At 30.7% G+C, this 23,584-nt stretch overlaps 1 protein-coding gene across 1 annotated transcript in view; it reads right to left on the reverse strand.

The window, feature by feature from the left end:
* The window catches only part of LOC142330032 (sclerostin domain-containing protein 1-like), a 65,881-nt gene extending 44,271 nt beyond the window's left edge, over positions 1 to 21,610 (reverse strand). Inside the window, exon 1 of the mRNA XM_075375043.1 lies at positions 21,410 to 21,610. The gene's annotated coding sequence lies outside the window, so the exon portion shown is untranslated. The remainder of the gene's footprint in view (positions 1 to 21,409) is intronic.
* Between the last annotated feature and the right edge of the window lie 1,974 nt (positions 21,611 to 23,584).

Consider the following 23,584-nt stretch of genomic DNA (forward strand, 5'->3'; position numbering starts at 1 on the left):
TGATAATCTTACGACATAGGGATTATTACAATAAGTATTAGTAATATACGTATTTTTAAGCCCTAAGTTTGATTGCAAAATGAAGCTGTATTTTAAATACAGTACTTTAATCCGAATTGTTAAATGTCACAGCTGTCATATGTTGGAAATAGTCGGTAATTTCACTACAATGGCTGACAGTAATCGTATTGCGGAAGATTACTGTTGGATTTTACATGTAACGTATACATTTTGTAAAGTATATGTATGTACAAGTACAAGCAGATCTGAATCGGATTAAATTTTAATTACTTCTTGAAAGTGAATTTTACAAAATTTTAATTCATCTAAAAAAATCTTTTTTCTACGGCTGTATTATAATGTTTAAATTACGCGGCTGGAACCTGTATCATAATGAAACAGATTTCGATTGCGATTAAAAGCCTATTGTTCAACCGATCAAAAGCCTACTTTTTTCAACCGCTGACCGATCAGAAGCGGGTATTGTTTAATGTGCTATTTTTTTACTTTGATTTTAATCCGATTTAGTAGTTAGTAAAGAGAGTTTAATTTGAAAGTACACCGATAGGTAACTAAGTTTTTATACTAAACCTCCTTTTATTAATTATGTGGGATTTTTAGGAAGAAATTTCTTAACTCCAATCGATAATAAAGAAAAGACAGAACTTATGGTTAATAATCTATTGCCACAGAAATGTATTTTTTGAAACATTAAATAAAAATATTCCGTAAACAATGTATTCTGTCATCGATTTAAATCAGTAATCCCAATATTTTCTCAGTCGTAGAAAAAATACGGTATTCAACTCTCTCTATAATGGCCATTAATGCATTCTTGCGAAGTTTACGACACTCTTCAAGGCTCGTGTTCCAACTTCGTAATTGCGCATTGTTAGTTATCATTATAGACTCGTTGTATAACATACTATTAATTCTCAAACGAAAATAAAATGTATTTTTTATTTATTTTTGTACAGCATGTACAACAAAAGTCATAATCGATAGATTTGGTTAGATGCTTATAAATTTTCACATTGTAGCAGGGAATCGAATCTGGAATGTTGTTTTTTGTTTACGTTAATTCGAACTATTTTATTTTTTTTTTACTGAATGTAAAGTTTATTCATTAATCACGTAAGGATAAAATCTCATCATATTGTCGCGTGCGGTGTGGTTCCGCGCGGCTCGATCAGGATATTGAGAGGTTGTTGAGGATTTATAATGTTTATATAATTATTGTTTATTGGTATAAAATGTTCAAATTACAACCAGGAAAATTAATAATAATAACAACGGTGATAAATACAGTAAGAATAATAATAAGTGACAATAATAAAACAGTTAATGGACATAAATATTAATATAGTAATTACAACCACAATAGTAGTCAGGATAATAGTAGTAAACGATAATTACATAACATAAAACATAACATAATCAAAACAGTAAGCATGGCATAAAAACAGACAAAAATACATGACATAATCAACAAAGATAACAATCAAAATTATTACACATCAAATACTGATAGTAACGTCAATAGTAAGTAATAAATACAGTTTACACATAAGACAGATATCAGAATAAATAATCGTTCGGAATTTATTCCAGGTATATAAACAGAAAACGTATTCAGATCCATTACCAAAAGAAACTCTAGTTTTAATTGTTCTTAACCATCAGTCTTATATTAACTAACAATTTATAAAATTCACTTGCAGATCCATTTTGTTGTCTACCTTAACAGTTTATGAATGAAGCCTATTGCATTATTTCTTTTACTTATACACTTATAGTTTTACTGTAACTCACAGATAGAACTTTCTTGGTACTGACTTATTCGTGGCGTCACCTTAATCATATCGAACTGGATACTTTCCTCGCTGGACTATAGTCTCGCAGACTCACACCTGTGAATCTCCACGCTGGACCGTCATGGTACGTCTCGCTAGACTGGTTCACAGAACTCTCTACTGAATTCGCTCAACTCCACACAACTTGCAGCCTCTCCTCGCAGAAATGCCCTTGCGGGACCGACGCCGTAACGCCTCGCAGAACTCTCTGCCGAACTGACTTTTAGCTGGTCTTACTGGGCTATTTATACTGTTAGCCTCTTTACCTGTACGATCGGATCCAAGTCGAAGCGTGATTCGAATCGTCGACCGAGGCTTTTTCCCCATGAATTCCAAGCCTGGTCTCTTCTCACCGTACAACAGATGTGCATTGTGTGTTAGCGGGCAGTATAATAAAAGCAATTGTAAAACGGGCCTGTTCTTTACAAAAAGGGTTCTCCTTTCTGTCCTTTTCTGGATTTTCCCAATTAATTACATTTTCTATTACTTATATAATAATTGGTAGGAATCCGTTATTCAGGCCCGCTATACCGGTCTTGTTACAACATTTTAACCACCTTTTTAGGTAAGGTTACATATGATTTCACGAATTTTCTTCTTCCTACTTGAATAAATTTTTATAAATAGTATTATTTCACAAATCAAATTTTGAGGGAGTGTATATAATGGATTCTTTTAAATCGGAAAGAAATACTTTAATCTATTACTAAATCCTATGTAACCCTGTATTACGGTCGTGATACATCTAAAGTATTTAAAGTACAAAATTTATCAGCGTTAATTTCTCTGAAAATAATAACGTTGCATATTAAAACCATTATCTGTGGTGAGCAGAACAGAGGCATCATTTGGCGGCTTGAATATCACCTACATTTCTATCGAGTCGACATGCTAATGCGTATGAAGAATGCAATGGAAATTTGTTCATTCTTCATTTCTTTAATAACGTAGTCTTGGTTAAATATTCTCTAGAACGGCTGTGTCGTTTTCGGGAGTGACTTGTGTCTTGTTTCATGTCGCCTACAACTGCTACGATAATGACACCGTCACTTTCCTTTTTTTAATACATTTATAGTAAATGTCTTCTTACGAATTTCAGCCTATCGTCTTTGTTTTGTTTTTTTTTGTTTTTTGTTTTTTTTTATCTATTACATTTATTCAAATATTTACAGTATTATCGGTACTGTAAATACAAAAAATATTTTTTAATCTCATTCATTGAACTTTATTTATAATTTACAAACATTCAATATGACTACATTAGTGTAGCATATGCTGTTTCCACGTACCGAAATTTCCGGATTCATTTTTTCTTTTTTGTTTAACCTCCCGGACCAGCATTAGGTATTGCTTCAGAGGATGAGATGAATGATTTGTAGCGTATGTTAAAATGCCGTGCCTGAACGGGGATTCGATGCCGGAACGAAAGGCCGAAAAGCGTTTCGGCCTTTCGGCCTTTCATCCGGCCTTTAACTTTTAGAAAAAAGTTAAAGAAAATTAATTTTTAATTTCCCGTCTGTTACAGTATTTCTATTAGTAAAAATATAAGCGATCCAACTTTTTATATTTCTTTACGTTTTGAGCTCCTGTGAATTACACGGAATAGCTATATTTTGTTTGTATTAGTCTATAACTATATGAATGCATCGATATGTGTATATGGGTGTATGCCTGCTCATATAAAAATGTACGCTTGTAAGAGTCGGTGCTTCATATCTCAGGGACAGTTAATATACAATTCTGAAGTTTGATGGGACAGCTTGTTTACTGAAGGGAATTTGTTCTATTTAATTTAAAAAAACAAAAAAAAAACACTGATATGATTAATGGGAGATACAAAAGGCGATATTCATCAAACATGGTGAGCTTAAAATTTTATTTATACGTCCAATTTTGCTAAAAATAAAAAAAAATCATGGTAATGTTAGGACTTAAACAATAAAAAAAAACTTTTTCAAAAATACTTTTCTCGCTCGGAAAAATTCTAACTGTTTCAGTGTATAAAATTTTTATTATAATTATTATTATAGTTCATACCTGGGTGCGGAAGAATTCTTTTATAGATAAAAAAGCATTCTCTTCCGAAAAAGTATAAAATATACAAATTTCGATGAATGGTTGTTATTCAAAATTTTACTGTAATTTAATATGAGGTTATAAATTTTGTTCGCTTCCCCAGTAAAATATTTTATAACTTAAACCATATCCAAATATATGAAAAATAACTATATATATAAATATATACATAGGTATACGCTTTTGATTTAGATTCCAAATAAGATTCCAAATATGTTCTCTCAAACTTTCAACAGTCTAGGATTTATATAAACAAATAAAAAAATCAATTTCAGATAAACGACATTTTTTATTCATTGTAAAATAGCTGGTAAAAATGATTAAAAAGAGGTGATGTATTGTTAAACAGCTGTTCAAATTAAATAAAACAAGTTAATAATTAGTCATAACCATGAATAATTTAACTGTGTTTAATTATTCTACTTCTAATTATCACCTCTTTTTAATCATTTTTACTAGCTATTTTGTAATGAATAAAAAATGTGGCTTATCTGAAATTAATGTTTTTATTTGAAAGCCACCATTTTGTTTATACGAAGTACAACATACATACGCTACTGTACAGTGTGGTACATATATATATTTATATAATTTATAAATATGGTATACTTTTATTGTGATATTGATAATTTTAATTTACTGCGTTATGTTTGTATAACACTACCGGCTCAATCGAAAAAACATATATGAAAAAAAGCGGCAGAAACGTTGCCATATTTGTGTTTAACATTTTCTTTGTCAATATTTTTTTTTCTTTAAAAGTTCCGTTCTTCTAAAGTCTGTTCAAAAGTAGCAACTTCGATTTCATTGTCATATTTCAACGTATCTTAATGGGAAATTCTGTATATCTTCAAAACGTTTTCTTGAACAGTTTGAATGTTTGCATATCCTTTACTGTTAATTTGCATATCATGATGTACTTCTTTATTTCTGAAAGTTCTATCATAAACCATATAAATCTTAACAGGAACGACATAGTCGGACCTGGTAATCCTACTCTGGGAGTTAGAGGCATGCATTAAAAGTTAAGATCCAGCCGGCTTGTTAGAGTAAAAGGACACTCCCCCGGATTGTGTTATGCTTCACTGTGGAATCCAATTCGGGGGAGAGGGGAAAAAGATTAAGAAGAAAGATAATCGAATGCAAAAATGATTTTTTGTTAAATTATTTCATATTTTTTATCATTGACGTTGATTTATTACCTTGAATGATAGGTACTGTATGTAATTTTCCCTTATTTTTTCTTTAAACCGTTAGAAGCTTGGTTGTATCAGTAAAATACGAATAAATTATAATATAAAAAAGGGATGTCAAGAAAGGTAAAAGAAAAATTATTCCCACAGTACAAGATTCGATAATCTAATTAGTTTTTATTATTTTTTTGCTTTTTTAGGTAGGGCTTACTCATAACTTTAAAGATTTATCAATTTTAAATGCGTTTATTTGTTTTTAGTTCAATATACATATTTTTGTAAAACAAAATAAAAATAAATCTGATATTTAAAAAAAGGATTTACATAAAAATTTTAAAAATTCCGTAGAAGATAATATATTATTTACATAAAATATTTTAAAAGAATGTTACACTTAAAAAAAAAATGTTTATAAAAATATTTGAAGCAGTTTTGGTCTGTTAAAAAATATTTTTGTTGACAAATATAATTTAATTTAATTCCAGATTTTTACTTCTTATTCAACCATCTGTTACACTAAATAAATTTCTCAAATCAAGAATATTTGTTGTATTTTCTTTTATGTTATTTCCGTACTTGTAGTTTAAATTTATTTAAGGCATTATCTTACATGTGATGTATCGTATTCATTTTATAATTATATTTAAAATCAAGATTATAATTAATAATATTTAAAACTTCTCGTCCACCTTGCCAATAGGTTTATCTCAGAAAGAACCAGGTAATGATCATTATTAATATCACTTCCTCTATACATCCTAGTGTCACGTGGAGCTAAAAAATTTATACTATAAGATCTCTTAGCCGTTTCCCATTTTCATTCAAGCAAGGCTCACCAAACTATCCTAAGATATTTGGAACTAGTTGGTTATCTACTGTAGCATTCAACTCTCCCACTATTATTAAAAAGTCTGAATGATATTTATTCACTTGAATTTGGAGGTTTTCATAAAATTCTTACGTTTTCACCTTCTTTCCCTCTTCAGGCGCATATACGCTAACTACTATCAGGTAACCTCGATCTATTTTCAAGCGTACAGTGATTATGTTTCTTCCACTTCGTATCCACAAGCACTGCAACACCACCACAAGCACTTTTCCCTTGCTCAACGCCACTATATATATATATATATATATATCAATGTATAACCCTTCCAGATCTTTTGTGCCCTTGAGCTTCTTCTTCGCTTCTGTTACACTGCGATGTTCACCTTGCGTTCCCTCAATTGATGAACCAATTCCACTTCTTTGTTGTTCAAACATCTAACATTCCACGTCCCCAAAATAAGTCTGTCCTTTAATCCAAAACCTTTTTTTTATCATTTGAAACCGGAACAGGTGAATCGTCTATACCGTGATGGAAGAAGAACAATGTTTAAAACTAATCTATATAACTGAGATTTTTAATGTTTATTGTGTGCTTTATACCTGTAAAACGTTGAAAAGTGTGTTAATTTTATTTAATAGATCATTTTTTGGGTTTAAATTCAAATACGATCAAGACGGGACTATACTCGATTGTCATTTCATCATCAGACTTTTTGTGTAACTAACCTATAGTAATCCATCGGGAGCCTTCCCACCCTTAAATCACACCCTCCTGATCTTTACATTCTTAGTATGGACATAGCAGGATCGAATATGTAATCGTAAACTTAATAAGGATAATAAGGAAAAAAGAATAAAGAAAATGGATGGATAGTGAAAAATTATTATCTACCAATGAAGAAACGTGGCTCGAAATAAACAACATTATGTAGAGTGTAGACAGTTGTATGCTCATTTGTAACGTAATTCTTCCGAAGTTCGGGACATTTTATAACCGGTACAGAAGTAACATATTACTTATCAGTGATTTATGGAGCAATAAAATTGCTTCCTTACAAAAATTATCTGCCTTCCAAGACTTGGTCATAGGGTTCCTGTAGAAATTACCTCGCACATACACCGTGTAATGAAGTATTGTGGAAGTATCTATGCAAAATATAAAATATTCAGCAGGTTCACCAATTAGATGGTAAAAAAATTTTATATTTTAAATTAGTGATTGAATCTGTTTTTAAAGATAATTAAACTGAATTACATAAACTGTACAGAAGAATTCAGATAATTAAGAAAGTACCTTATGCATATATTATGCATTTTATTTTAATATATAAAGAACAAGGAACTATATTTAAGAAGCTCGCTCTCTCTCTCACTCCATCTCCCCCTCACTCACTCTCTCTCTTTCTATATATATATAAAATTAAAATTTCCTAATGATTGGTTCAGTAGTTTTCGCGATGTTTCTTTATATAGTAGTGATATATATATATATATATAAATTTAAATTTCTGTTTTTTTTTCCTATTTAGCTTCCGGGAATTACCGTTCAGGTATTACTTCAGAGGATGAATGAAGATGATATGTGTGAGTGTAAATGAAGTGTAGTCTTGTATAGTCTCAGTTCGACCGTTCCTAAGATCCTAAGATGAGTGGTTAATTGAAACCCAACCACCAAAGAACACCGGTATCCACGATCTAGTGTTCAAATCCGTATAAAAGTAATTGCCTTGTTCTAGGATTTGAACGCTGGAACTCTCGATTTCCAAATCAGCTGATTTGGGAAGACGCATTCACCGCTAGACCAACCCGGCGGATTAGGGAATTTTAATTGTAGATTTCTTATGATAATCGGAATGTTTATCACAGTTCACACCTCACCGATCACACTACTATATAAATCATAAATAAAAAAAATCAGATGTGGACAACACATGACTTCCTTGTACGCCTGTCAAAATTACATTTAAACATTTTTTTTTTTTAAACTGAAAAGTACCAGAATTTTTATTTCATTGAAAACTTGTGATATATTTTTTCTGTTGTTATTATTCATCCTAATTTTTTTTTACAATGAGAGGTTAATAATTAATTATTAATAAATTAATAAATCTAAATTAAAAAAAAAGTAGATGAAGCCTGATTCGAACCGATGTGCCTTTCCGTAAGATTCAATAAAATTTTATCGGGCTATAACTCGGGAGTAAATGAAAATAAGTACCACTTATGATATACCGTTGAGAAGCTCTCAATGAGGACTTATTATTGCAGTTAAGAAAAAGTCCAAAATCCATTTTTTTTTTTGGATTTTGGACTTTTTGGGACGCTTTTGGTTCGGTCGATTGCAATCAAAAGGGGAGGTGCACAAGTTGATGTTACAACAGTCCTAAATCCAAAATTTCGACATCCTACGGTTAATAGTTTTTGAGTTATGCGAGATGCGTACGTACGTACAGACGTTACGCCGAAACTAGTCAATATGGATTCAGGGATGGTCAGAATGGATATTTCCGTTGAAATCTGGAAACTGAAATTTTTCGCCTATCACAATACTTTACTTCGTACAAGGAAGTAAAAAAAAAAAAAAACGTACAAATAAATAACCTTTTTTTTTATTCTTTTTTAAACACCCCCAACATCCCCGGCCTCTGCCGTTAGGCTATGCGCAGGAATGTCAGGGTGTCGTGGCAGTCCACTGCCCCCCTGTCTTGCCGTTTATTAGCTTCTTATCGGGGTTCTCTCAGTTTCATCAAGATGCAGTAGTCCTCCCTTCTGGACGACCACTACATCCCTCCACTGAGAGGCTACCCTTCCCGTCCGTACACTAGGTTGCCGACTGCGCCTTGCGCGCAGCCGGCAAATCGCCGCGTCCCCCCTCATTACCTGAGGGTCCCAGATGCGTCATCGCAGCACCCCGACTAACCCTCACTCTTGCACATGAAGGAGGACAAATAAATAACCTAGCTAGACCTTTAACTAAATTTGATATATCGTTCATAACGATAGACGTTTGACTGTACCGACTGTCATCGTCTATGACAATATCGATTTTTTCAGAAAGTTATATCGTGTTTTACTAAATTTAACGTCTAATCTAATCGCTACCAGCGATAACTCATCTTCACGCGAACAAAACAGCATCATTTTTATCCTCTGAACTAAGAAGTTCCATCCTGTAAGCGTAAGCCATATACATAGTCATAGATTTGACTTTCAGTTTGATATTAATATTTTTATAACGCCTAAGTCGGCTAGGTCACAGATAGAAAAAAGAACTTCTAGGACTATTAAAATTTACGATCGTAGACAACGTGAATGCACGACAAAGTGTTTCAAAAACTTGAGGAGTAACGTATGTGCTCGGCTAAAAATCTAGTTCAATCTTTCAGAAATATATTATAGTTTGTGAATAGCGATAACTCTGAGAGCAACAACCCACGCATAATTGCATAAAATCTATTTCCAATTTTTTGAAGTTTGTAGCGCGGGCGAAACCACGGTGGGGGATGCCAGTTTATATATATATATATATATATTTAAGGAAGGTGAGTAAATTCAATCTAAGAGGAATGGTGTAGTATGAGACACACAATCTCACCAAGGGGAAACTTAAAGTCTTCTTGCTAGGCAGTAGGCACCCATTTTGGTCACTTTGCCTTGGTAGATCGGAGAGAATTTTTATCCAAACTGGAACATCGCATTACTTACCAAACGAATTAAGATGATTAAGTATATTCCATTTTGTTACTCGGCTTATCAAATAGACCAAACTAGATATCTTTCTTTTTTTTTAACTTTTAAACACAAAAACTCTTGAGAAACGTTGAGATTACTTGGAATTTCATTGACAATTGGAAAGCTGTTAATCATAAAACGCTCAGATCGGTAAAGAACAAAGAGAAAAGTGCGATTAGGTTAATAAAAAACATTTAAAAGTTTAGTTTTTATGTTTTTTTGAAGGAAACTTATTGAAATGAAACAGTATAAGTTTTTTTTTTTATTGTAACGACACAGCAACTTTACAATCTGTTCGTAGAACAATAAGTAAATAAGATGTATTTGAACTAACATTAAGTTGCCACAGACCCAGCGGCTTGTGACAATAATGAAGTAGAAGAGCACTCCGTACGGCCAGACCTAATTGAAACGATAAGGCAAACCAAGAATATTGTTCCTCACCAATCGTGAAAAATCACTGATCCTGTTATCTAATAAATTTACCACGAAATAATTTGGGTTCCGATCTAAACGATTTTGATATCGTAGGCTAACCAGAAACATTTCCTGCCGAACGGTTCGCAATTTAAGATTATTATGTATAAGGCTATTACTTATATACCAGGGTATGTTGAGCATTTTCCACAGTTTTTTGTTTGGTAGCGTTCAAGTATGTCAATACTGGAGTTGCACGCTGTACCCCACAATTCAAGCCGGTAAGTCTAAAACAGGCTTCAAAACGGATTTATAAATCCATAATTTACTTTCTGCTGAAGCCGAGATCTATGTCCTATCAGCCAGTACATGTTCTTAAACTTGAGATCCAACTGTTTCCGCTTAGAAGTGATATGTTTCGTCCAAGTAAGTCATCGATCAAGATGAAAACCCAAATATTTACAGTCTTTACATCTCGGAATCGGAACATTGAAGATAGAAACAGGAGGACAGTGTTTCTTACGAAGGGTGAACGTGATGTGCTTTGATTTTGTTTCGTTTATTTATATTTTCGAACATCTAAGCCAGGATTCGAGGAAAGTGATATAATCTTGATTAAAACGAGACGCAGTAGTCGGATTTTCGTGGACTTCAAGAATTGCAGTATCGTCAGCAAATGTTGAAACTGTGGTATCTGTATCTACAGCATAAGTAAACAGGAAATAAATTGGGGTATAAGACAAACCTATAATTTTTACTGTTGTTATTGATGCGGTTTTTAAGCTTCAAACTTAACGGAAAAGGTAACACACGAATGTAATCTTTATACATACTACATAATTAACTAATCAATCAAATATAAACTATCAGGATTGACGGGATAAAAAATTATCCTTTTTATTGGGTTAGGTCTAATTCCAGTTACTTTTATTTCTTCCTTAGTTTGATCTAGGTGGAGGGGATGGGCTATTCCCCATCATTATTAGTTAAAATGGCATATCTAAAGTATAACTACTTTTTATTATCCTATATTATGCTTCAAATTTATTCCTGATTTTATTTCTTTACTTCAATTTTTTTATGAAAGTTTGAATTTGTCTCCTTAATTAATTTAACACTCATTGATTTTTCAATAGTCAATTTTTTTATGCTCTTAGAAAAGATAACGGCTTATAATATGAATTCCATACACGTATGAGTAAAAAAAAATTACAGGTGAATAATTTTTCGTGATTAATTAACAGTTTTTCCTTAAATATGATATGTAGTGTCTTAGTAAAATAATAAATTTAAAAAACCGACGATTAAGCAAATCAACGTAACATGTTTAATATTACAGTATGAAAATAAATAAATCATTTAATTAATATTTTAATCGGTAATTTAAATCCTGATAAAATATGATGTTACATTTTAAAGCGTTATATAACTATAAGCAAATCTCTTTTGTTGTTTGTACGTTAGGTAATTTTTTGTTTAAATTTGACATATATTTCAAATTTGGCTTAAATACGCTGGAAAAAAATTATGCTCGTAAATCTAGATTGAAAAATAATTTTAAATTTTCTAATATTAACTTTATTTGTTATTAAACAATTCGTAATATTTTTTTTTTTTTTTTCTTTGTAACCGTTAGCATTTATTATTACTGAAGTTTTTTCAGGAGGTAAACACTACCATTTTTCCTGCCATCCCGCTCTCGGAGCGACCTTTAGTTGTAGACCTAATGCAACCTACTTCTTGAAAAATCTAAGTCGCTGGAAAATTAATTTGTGATCACTTATTTATAAACTAAAATGTAACCGAATATAAAACTTAATCAGTCGTATTATTGAAAATCTTAGACATATAATATTTAGAATTTTATTGCGTATTAAGCTTAAAAAAAAGTTTGGTGTATTTCAAAAAAATAAAAAAAATATATTATTATTAATATAATTTTTATCGTCAAAAATAAAATTATTGACAATAAAAATTGTCATAGAGTCTTCGACTATAAACTTAATAATTTTTTTTTAGACAATCTTTATATTACTGTAAATTCTTTAGAAAATATTATTGAGTCTGAATTATATAAAAAGTACATTCGTAAGAAAAGGCAGCTGAAATCCAAGATAAAATTTTACATTAACATCGCGCCCAGTATTTAAACAGAGTAGGGTGATAAAAGTATACTGAAATCTTTATTAAAATCAATACTATTGTTTTTTTCTTTTTTATTCAAGAGACATTTAACAAAGGAAAGAAAAAAAAAATTAAGCTGATTGAAACATCAAATAATGTCTCGTTCAAAATCGATTACATTTTTTATTGCATTAACGTACATTTTACATGTTCTTTTATAATCTTTATTTTTTAAGCGATAATAAGTATAGTGACCTACATACAATTTTTTTTATCGAGAATTTTTTTTTTTATAGTGTATGAAATAAAGGCCATGCCTGACCGGGATTTGAACCCAGAACCTTATGATTATACTCGTTATCCATATATATATATATATATATATATATATTGTGTTTAACCTCCGGAACCACCGTTAGATATTGCTTCACAGGATCAGATGAATGATTTGTAGCGTGTGTGAAAATGCCATGCCTGACCGGGATTCGAATCTGAGACCTCCGATTGAAAGGCCGATATGCTACCACTCGCGCCTCGGAGGCCGGATCGTATATCTATATAGGATGCCATAACCTACCGGTTCCGAGCTACCTGACATTAATCACAATCTACTCATGAAATTGGCGTAAGTTTTTTCAAGGATAACGATCATAATTACCGTATTTACAAAAAAATATTTGAGGAATGAATTAATTTTCTATCGACTTTAATTACCACCACCAAAAAAAAAAGCAACTTATTAAAAGCAGTAAAATCTCTGTGAGAAATATTTTCATTCCTGTACTTGTTTAACAAAGTTTTCAGTCAGATTCAAGTATCCACCTGTTTAATTATGACAATTCCAGCTAAATAAAGAAGTCATCTAAACATTAACTTCTTTTTTTTTTTAATTACGATGCCAGATCAAGTTATTTATAGCAGTAATTCATCTGAGTAAAGCTAATCTTATGATTTAAAATTTATTTAACGATTTGATAACGTTAAAATTACCCGGATAATTTATAATAAAGGTTTATTTTAAATAAATCTTTATTATGACGAAGATGAAGCGATATTTGAAAAATAATCTGTTAAAGTAGACGTTTCATTAAACGCTGCGGAAAGCAAAGAGTATTGTTAACGATCAAGTAATAATATAGCTGCCTATTCGTAACAAAATGCACCTATTAATTATTTTCTTTCTTGTTCCTGTTTAGCCTCCGGTAATTACCGTTCAGATAATACTTCAGAGGATGATATGTACGGGTGTAAATGAAGTGTAGTCATGTACAGTCTCAGTTCGACCGTTCCTGAGATGTGTGGTTAATTGAAACCCAACCACCGAAGAACACCGGTATCCACGATCTAGTATTCAAATCCGTGTAAAAATAATTGACTTTACTAGGACTTGAATGCTCGATCGTAATTTTTCTAGAGAAAATTAGTTTAAATCAACTGCACTGGAATGAATCATTATTTTTTCCTAATGTGCACGTTGCAATCTCTTCGGCTATTAAACAGTAAACAACCTCCCCCCTCCACAACGTTCAATGAGATGAGGATGATATGTATGACAGACATATCATCCTTAATGAGGTGTAGTCTTGCACAGAATAAGGTCTGTCGATCCTGAGACGTGTGATTAATTGAACCCCAACCACCAAAGTAAAACGGTGTCCACTGCCGCGTGTAATACGAAACAGTTTTTTTTTTTATTATGAGAACTTTTATAACACAGCTGTCAAAATGAACTTTAGTTTGTTGAATTTCTATAAATAATAATTTTTAATTAAAGCAACTATTATTACTCGATAAATGAATGATAACTAAAAATCCGTTCGCCAAAAATCTGGTGAGAGAGAAAAAAAAATTCTTATTAAGCAATTATCTTCGTTTTTAGAGTTTTCCCCCAAGTTTTTAGGGGAAATAAATGTAAATAAGATTATACATGAAATAATAAGTAAGATGTCACCAAAGTGCATTTTAAAAATGTTCTAAGAAAATTTTCAATAATAAAATAATATTGTGTAAAATTATCACAAAGTGGTTAGTACGTAATTACGAAGCTAGTTATAAGCTTCAAAATAATTGGGAAAGTTATTTATGTAATACAGTGATAAGCGATCAACTAATGTAGTGTATAGTGAGCAGTTTTTTCCTTAAAATGAGGAAATCGTACCGTATTGTAACTGGTTAATATTGTTTATACGTCAGCAGTTTTTATCGCTTAGAAATTTAAAAAAAAATTATTTTAAAAATATTCTAGAGCATTAAAGTTGTCATTAATTTCCTTTAAAATTTTATTTCAAGCACAAATTTAATGCGATTTTAATTATTTGTGAATAAAAATTTAATTAGAAAAATCAGCATATTTTTGAATATGTAATTCTTTACTTTCAGAAAATGAACATTCTTTTGTCATATTGAAAAGCCTGTTCCTTTCTCTAAATTATTTTTAAAATTTTTATGAAGCGGGAAATGAAAGAAGTAACCGTTGAAATAAAACAAATATTAAGATTATACATGTTTTGGTAAAGTGTAGCCCATTTTACGATAATAATATGTTTCCTTTGAAAATATTTAATTCTGTTTATCATTCACACAATAATTTCGAGAAAAAATTAAATTATTTCTGCTTTTTATATGTTGTTCATATATTCATATATCTCGTTTAAATCTAACCGTAAGTCAGTTGTCTGTGTATATGAAAATTAACTTTCGTAGAAAAAAATAATTTCTTAATATTAATATATTGTGTATTTAAATATAATTATTTAATATGTATATCACGGAGTTTTTTACAACTTTGTCGGTAAGAGGCGACGAAACCCATTGGGTTAGCCTAGTGGTGAACGCGTTTTTACAAATCAACTGATTTCGAAGTTACGAGTACCAGCGTACAAGTCCTAGTAAAGTCATTTATTTTTATACGGATTTGAATACTAGATCGTGGATACCGGTCTTTTGTGGTGGTTGGATTTCAATTAACCACACATCTCAGAAATGTTCGACCTGAAACTTACAAGCCTACACTTCACTTACATTCACGAATATCATCCTCTGAAGTAATACCTGATGGTGATTCCCGGAGACTAAACAGGAAAAATTAAGGGATAAGAGGCGACGAAGTCAGCGAACCACGTTTACAGTTCTAAATATGACCTAACCTAACAGTGAAATTAAAATGAGGAAAAAATAAACATGAAAACATTATATTACACTTGAACTAGATTTGTAATAAACAATACTTTCAAAAAATACTTCGAACTTTGTTAGACTTTTTTTTTTACATTTGATAAACCGCGGAACTCGAATATGTCATTTTATTCATTTTTTTTTTAATGTACCTTTACGGATCGCGCCGCTAGATAGCAGTACATGACAGTACTAGGTAGCGTACAAAAACTTGATAATGTACTTGAAATAATAAAATTAAAAAAAATATATATATACTACAGTTTTAATAGTAAATGCTCTTACGTAAATGAAAGTATTGAAGATGAAATAATTTTTTTAATTCCCATCACTTCTTTAAATAAAAAATATAAGTATTAGTTTACAGAGGTTATAGTAGTTTTATTAAAAAAGGAATAAATAAAACAGAAATAAATTCAATCGGTTTAATCGAATTTCACGATAAAAATCGAGGGTTATACTTACAAAGTAATAAGTGCAATATTACATCATGGATCTTCGATTCGTAAAAGTCATTATTCTAGATTTATTAAAAAAAAAATAAATAAATATGGTATGAAGTGAATGATATGACTATCAACAAAAAAAAAATTGGCTGTGAAATTCAATTTGTTTGTTCTAAGGCAATAAATTTTAATAATAAATCCATAAGATAACAATCAGTAATTCATAAAAAAAATAAAAATAAAAGAATAATCTAACAAAACCCAATAATATCCAAAAAAAAAAATTAAAATGAAATTGTCAACTGTACGGTAAGAGTCTCGCAGATATCATTTCTTTAGCTCAAAAAACAAAAATTTCTGTATATAAATAAAACCGTTTTTAACAAAACGATACTGACATCAAAAAAGGTAAGACACAAAATTTCTATTATCAAAACCTGTTATTAATTTAGAATTTTCTTTAAAAAAAATATACATGTTAAATATATGTAATAATAGTCATACAATAATAGATAATAAACAATTTTTAAGCGTTCCATGCAAAAAATATAAAAATTTATTACAAATCTGTTACCGGCACGATTTCATTTATTAAACAACGAATAATCAAGTGAATTGTGTTATTTCTGTAAATGTGATATGTATTACATATAAATATAATCGGGCCGGTATGAGTTTTGTAACAAATTTTTATATTTTTTGCATGGAACGCTTAAAAATTGTTTACTATCTATTGTCTATTACATATATTTAACATGAATATTTTTTAAAGAAAATTCTAAATTAATAACAAATTTTGATAATAGAAATGTAGTATTTTACTTTTTTTGATATCAATATTGTTTTGTTGAAAAAATTTATTTATAATACAGAAATTTTTGTCTTTTGAGCGGAAGAAGTAATATTTCTTTTTCTTGTTTTAGCCTCAGGGAATTATCGTTCAGGCATTACTTCAGAGGATGAATGAGGATGATATGTGTGAGTGTAATTGAAGTGCAGTCTTATACAGTCTCGGTTCGATCATTCCTGAGATGTGTGGTTAATTGAAATCCAACCACCAAAGAATACCGGTATCCACGATCTAGTATTCAAATCCGTGTAAAAATATACGCTGGAACTCTCTACATCTAAATCAGCTGATTTGGGAAGACGCGTTTACCACTAGACCAACCCAGTAGGTTGAAGAAGTGATATCTACGAGATTTTTACCGTTCGTTTTACAATTTCATTATAATTATTTTGGATTTTATTATACAATTCTATACTCAAATTATATTTTGATCACCATTTAGAGGAAAAGTAAGAAAACTGAATCGTCTTAATTTTTCATAAATCTTTTTAACTGTTCTGTAAGAAATTCATTATCAATTTTTATCGATAAAAAATTACTTGCAAATTATTATAGTAAAAAAAAACCTTTTAACCCGGAATCCCTTCATCTTTTAGTACACTCATTTAAATTAAACATTTTCTGAAGAAGCTATGTCGAGAGTACATCATTTCCTTTCCTAGTTCATTTCGTGTATCCTCATGAGGCCGTCGCATCCACGTACATAAACTTTTTTCCTTTTTCTTTCTTTCTAAATTTTTTTCCTTTCGTCGTTTTCTCTACGTCTATTGCTTTTGCAGAAGTCTCTGACCGTCTGACGAAGCACAGATTTCTGCGAAAGCGTTCAACGTGAAGAAAAAGAAGAAAGAAAAAATAAGTATTAAATAAATGAAGATTTATGTTTATAAGTAAATTTGAAAAAAAATGAGATTTTATCATTTTGTTATATAAGCCGATCACCGTGGCAGAGTGATAACGTCATCGGCCTAACCGGGGGGTTCGAATCCCGATCATGGCATTTTTCAAACGCTAAAAAAATTCCATTTCCATACTTCTACGTAAAAGCTACAAAAGCGTATTTGGTGATTAATGAATTAGATTAATTTTGGCTTTTATTTAATTTTTTGTATGTTTTTTTAATTGTATTCCTGGTCAAAAATTTGAGAACTACGAGTATGTAATTTATTTTAGAGAATAACTTTCTCTATCTCTCTCTCTGTGATTCGTCTTGGTTAACATAATTAAAAAACATGATATTTCTTAAATAATGAAAAAATATTCAACAAATGATTTGCGATAGGTTTTTAAATTCAATGTATACTACGGTACTTACAATCGGTTTAATTTGTTAATTATTACGGTTATGTACTTCTGTTGTAAGATTGAAAACTGTTAACACTCTCAGAATTTCCATTTAAAAGTTTTGGGGAGTTTGGGTTTTATTGATTTTTCAAAAAGATTTCCTGGCATTCTTTCTTTTTTTTTAAGTAAGAATTTAAGAAATTTTAACTTAATACAAGATTTAACATCATTCTAACTCCTGATCCTACTTTTTTTTTGTGTACCATAACTTAAAAGTGTAAAACGATAAAAAGTCTCAAAAAAAGATAATAGCATCTCCAATTTAAATAATAAAAAATTCCTTGCCAGGCTTACGTTACAAATTAATTTTTCACAAAGCTTCGAGCTACTGTTCCATGCCAGGATATTAAACCCATCAAAATGTTGGTCGTATTCAGTCTTAAAAGTGAGATCTTTACTCTTTTCATTACTGAGATTGGGTAAAAAATGAACATTACTACTCCAGAGAAAGATACCCTGAGGAGTGAAGTTGTACCTCAGAAAATTTAAATTAAAAAGTGTAAAACAGTAAAATAATGTGCTCTTTTATCTTAGGAAAAGTATCTCTTATTTTAATATTTATTTTAAAAATTTGATAGAATCGATCCGTTTAATTCACATGCCGTACCTAGATGTCACGATAGCAGGTTGAATATTCCTAAACATAAACCAAAGCAGATGGTTGTAGAGATACATATTTTGACGCTTTGTAAGTTTCTGAAGGGATTTACTACATATTAAATTTTTATTTTTATTTCATTTTTTTTTTTTTTATTGATGAAATGACAGAATCTTTGAAGGTTGTACGTGAAATATGGAAGTAGAATGTTGTAGATTATGAAAAATTCCATGCCTGACCGGGATTTGAACCGAGACCTCCGGATGAAACGCCGAGATGCTACCACTCCTCCACGGAGATTGGCAATTTTTAAAAATTTTCTTTTTTTATTTCGGAATCATAATGGATTTCACTTATTTACAAATACTTCTGGTCTTGCCTAAAAATAGATATTTTTATTGCAAAAATAAAAACGTATACATTCATAAATAAATTAACAACCAGCGGTCCCAGCATTACGAAAAGCATGGATGTTAACAAATGATATCCTAACTAAATGATTAGATTTTTAACAAGTGCAAAGCTGACGACACAGTTGTAGGACTTTACCGTCACGTAGTTATTTATAAATAAAATATAATAAATGTATTAATGATACATTGGAAAAAATCACACGTTTTAATTACCGGTTAATAATATTGGCTAGAGGTTAAAACAAATTTTAAATCTGGTATTATTAAAAACAGGGCTTTATTTCAAAAAAATAAATATCAAAATCGTTTTCAGTGGCTTTGAAAATGTATATATTGATACCTCACACGACCATGTTTATTACTTTTTGCACGAATCCCAACGTGGGAGTCAAAGTTGAATTTTATAAGAAATCTTTTTTTAAAGCTGTTTTGATTACGATGCAAATTGGAAAGAAGGAAAACGTTAAAAAATACATGACTTTTAGTCGGATCCGGCCGTTCGGTGGGGTTTGGGGTTCTCAATTTAGTAAAGGTTTCATCTGGAGGTCCCGGGTTCGTATCCCGGTCAGGCATGGAATTTTCACACATCCTACAAATCATTCAGCTCATCCTATGAAGCAATACGTAACGGTGGTACGGAGTTTTAAAAAAAAAAATTAGTAAATGTTAATTTATATGCGTAATTAGAAGAAACCCCCAATGAAAAACAACCATCATAGCGATCACAACAAAGCTTCAACGTTTAGAAAGATTTTGGGGTAGAAGTGCGATTTTGCAAAATGTTTTTTGCAAATATTGTTATTTTTTAATCGTTTTAAATGTGTTTAAGAAACATATGATTTTAATTTGGCGAAATCTCGAGATACTGAGGGTGAGTTTTCTTACAGCCTTACCTTGATCTGTTAAGTTGAAAATTGAATGCCGTAGTGCCCCATATGTAGAAGTAATCGAACCAAGTTTGGTCAAAATCGGTTCGGTAGTTGTAGAAATATATGGTGATTTAGAGGCTGACACTGAACACACACTTAAATACGAACATTAACATCCATAAAATTAAGATTATTGGGTTCCTTAGGTGTCAAAAAGTCGATCCGATGAAAACTGCATATGTCCAAATTGGACTGATTACAATACTTAACCTTCTAGAGCTAGAGCGAATAACTAGGCGAGCAAGGTAATAGAATTTATTAATTACGTAGGGATACAGTCTTTATTATAATAATATAGCTGAAACATGATCAAATATTTATTTCGTAATAAATTTGATTCTCCTGCATGCTATGGTAACAATTATAATTAATTTAGGAAGTAAAATAAATCTTCAATTCAAGACGTTTGATATGATACTAACAAGTTTGTACTTGTTAGTATCATATAAAAAAATAAACTTGGAAGAATTTAATTAAAAAAAAGTAAATTAACTGTAATTAATTTATAACTTGAATGATAATAACCAAACTAATGAATTTACATAATTATATATATATAATTTATAAAAGAAAGTTTTAACCTTTATTACAATTAGGAAAAAATTATATATAACTGCACCAAAACAATAATTAAAAAAAAAAAATCCTTAACCTGTCATTATAACAACTGAGCTTAGTGTAACTGAACATCAGCAACCTGTATTATGTTGCCTCCGCTTTTACTGTGTAAGTTTACCTCATTACTTTACTGCGTTTTAATTTATTTTTCAGGTAGGATTCTTTATTTTAAGATTTTTAGGTTAAATATGTATACACGTATTTTCAATTTAAAAAAAAATAAAATCAGAAAAATTTTATGTTGGCTTTTTTTAAAATTTGTTTCCTTAATTAAATATTTTTAAGAAAAGTATACCCATCTAATATAAAATTTGAAAAACGAAAACCAGAAATTAATTTTAAAATTAAGAAAAAAATTTCCTTCTTTTGTATCTACAAGAAAATATAGGTTTATTTCATAAAAAGGGATCGTTTAATAAGTATCACTTATTAAACGATACTAAGTTGCACGTAGTAAATAAGTGTAACTTATTTACTGTAGGGTACATTAAAATTAAGGTATCGGAAAGTTTTTCTAATTCTGTACTTTCTACTTAAAAAAAAAAAAAAAATGGAATTCAATATAATTTACAAAAATTATAGATCAATATAAAAATGTACAAATAAATATGATTTTCTTTTTAAAATATTTAAAAATATTAATAGCCGATTTAACCGTACGAATACTCCTTATTAATTAGTGTCTCAATCAATTTATAAAACGTTTTCATATGAACTATAGATTTTTATCGTTGAATAAAATTATTGTAACTTATAATAGGAAGCTATAAAAATCGACTAATAAGTATGAAAATAGTTATTATTAATTTTATCTTACGTGATAGATAACTGCCGTTTTTTTTAAATGTGGACTATCTTCTCACGCAGTAGTCAGTCAGTTGTAGCCAATACTGATTGTGTTGTAACCGAGAACAGAGTGTGCTCTTGAAGTCAACCGCTAAACTATACTCGCATGTGTGTAGTGTGGTGGTGTGTGTGTTAGCGCGCTAGCGTACTACTACTGAGTGGTGGGCAAGTTGTATCAGCCTCCCTAGCAGAATATTTATTCCATATACCTGACCTACCACTACTAAACGCTTCACACCAATACCCCCACCATAGTATTAATTGTTGCACAGTACCGTACTCGTTTATTCATATATTTTTCTTATAATCGCTAAACGGTATATTATTACGATAATCTAAATCTTTTTTTTTTTTTTTTTTTTTTTTAATTTCGTCATGCTTTTTTCTCTATAAATATTATTTCAGAAAGAATTAAATCCGTAAATCACCAAAAAAGGAGCGGATTTAACATTTCGTCTTTTTTTAAAGAGAGCTAGGAAAAGCTAAAAAAATATTTTTTATTAAAGGAGGGTCAGTCGTAATAATGTTTAGTAAAGACATGGCAAACAGCTAAAATCTCAATCGAGTAAATTTTACTTTGACAAGGTCATTTTAAAGATTTCTTTAAAAAGAGATCTTCCGTTTTGCGGCGTAAAAATGCATTCTTAATGACTTTAAGAAAATACTTTACATATATATATATATATATATATATATATATATATATATATATATATATATATATATATATATATATATATATATATATTCCACTTTTGTTTATAATAACTATGAATGGAATCTTCCAAGAAAATTAAAAAGGAAATAGCAGAAGGAATGAGAAACTTGTTATTTGCAGTCGATGTGGGGAATCTAGAAGGGAATTATGTTCAATAAAAGTGTGGAGTGAAGAAATTCAAAAATGTGGAATGAAATTTAATGTTGAGAAGAGTAAAGTGATTGTGCTAGACAGGGAAAAAGAGAGATTCATTGGAAGTAACTGTGAACGGTAGAAAAATAGAATTGATAAAAGAATTTACTTGTCTGGGAACATATCTTTCCGAGGATGGGAGAACGGTTAAAGAAATAAATGCAATATTACAGAAGGAAATTGGATTTTATCAGATTTTAAGAAGTACGGGCTGGAACAAAAAGGTACCTTTGCAGTGTGAGAGAGTTATGAATAAAGCATACATTATGCCAGTTCTTACTTACGCGGCAGAAACCTAAACAGGTGGCAGAAAGATGAAGGGTCGAGTACAGGCAGCAGAAATGAAATTCAAGAGAAACATGCTAGCGAAGACAATAAGGGTTAGGATAAGGAGCTGTATGATTAGAGGAACTGAAATTGGGAAGCAGAAAATCAGAGCTGAGGTGGGTTGGACATATTGAAAGGATGGATGAGGAAATATTACCAAAAAGGATGCTGTAACAATGGAAATAGGGGTAGACCAAGAATGAAATGGATAAATACGGTGATGGAGGAAGTGCGCGAAAGAGAGGATGTAGTGAGAGTAATGGAAGAGAGACGTTTTGTGGATCGAGGCAGGTGGAGAAATTGTAATTAAAAAAAGGACTTCACAACTTTAAAAGCATATAAGAATTTATTGAGATAACTTAGAGATTCGGTTAAGATCTCATTTCATAGAAAAACACATCAAGTTTGTCATCCAACATTCACTTTGGTTCGGTATCGCTTACATTTGTAATGCGACATACATCTCACCTGAAGTCGATCTCATTCCAGGTTTTACCACCAAGTCGGGCGTTATCTCTTCAGCCTATGGGAAGCGAGGTGGCCATGCAATTGGACTTTCAAGACCGATCCACCGACCTGGGAATCGAGTATCAAGAAAATCTCGGACTTCTAGGGGGTATTGATGTGGTGCTTGGGGATAGTAATGGCGTCCAAGTTGCTCATCATCGTCTAACAGAAATAAGAAAATGCTGAAGCATGGCCAGATAAACTATACCGTTTACGGTTGCCTCTTAGAAGAAGAACGGGCATAGTGTTTAAACGTTATAGTGTTTATTTGTTTAGGACACAAAAAACATCGACCTTAGGGCTATCACGTATGAACTACAAAGTTTCATGATGGTTTTCGCTACTCCATACTCGGCAGTTATCGGCGTTCACCTAGCCACTGATGTGAAACGTTGACTGGTT

Source organism: Lycorma delicatula, chromosome 9 (assembly GCF_047948215.1).
Source record: "Lycorma delicatula isolate Av1 chromosome 9, ASM4794821v1, whole genome shotgun sequence".
NCBI classification, from domain to species: domain Eukaryota; kingdom Metazoa; phylum Arthropoda; class Insecta; order Hemiptera; family Fulgoridae; genus Lycorma; species Lycorma delicatula.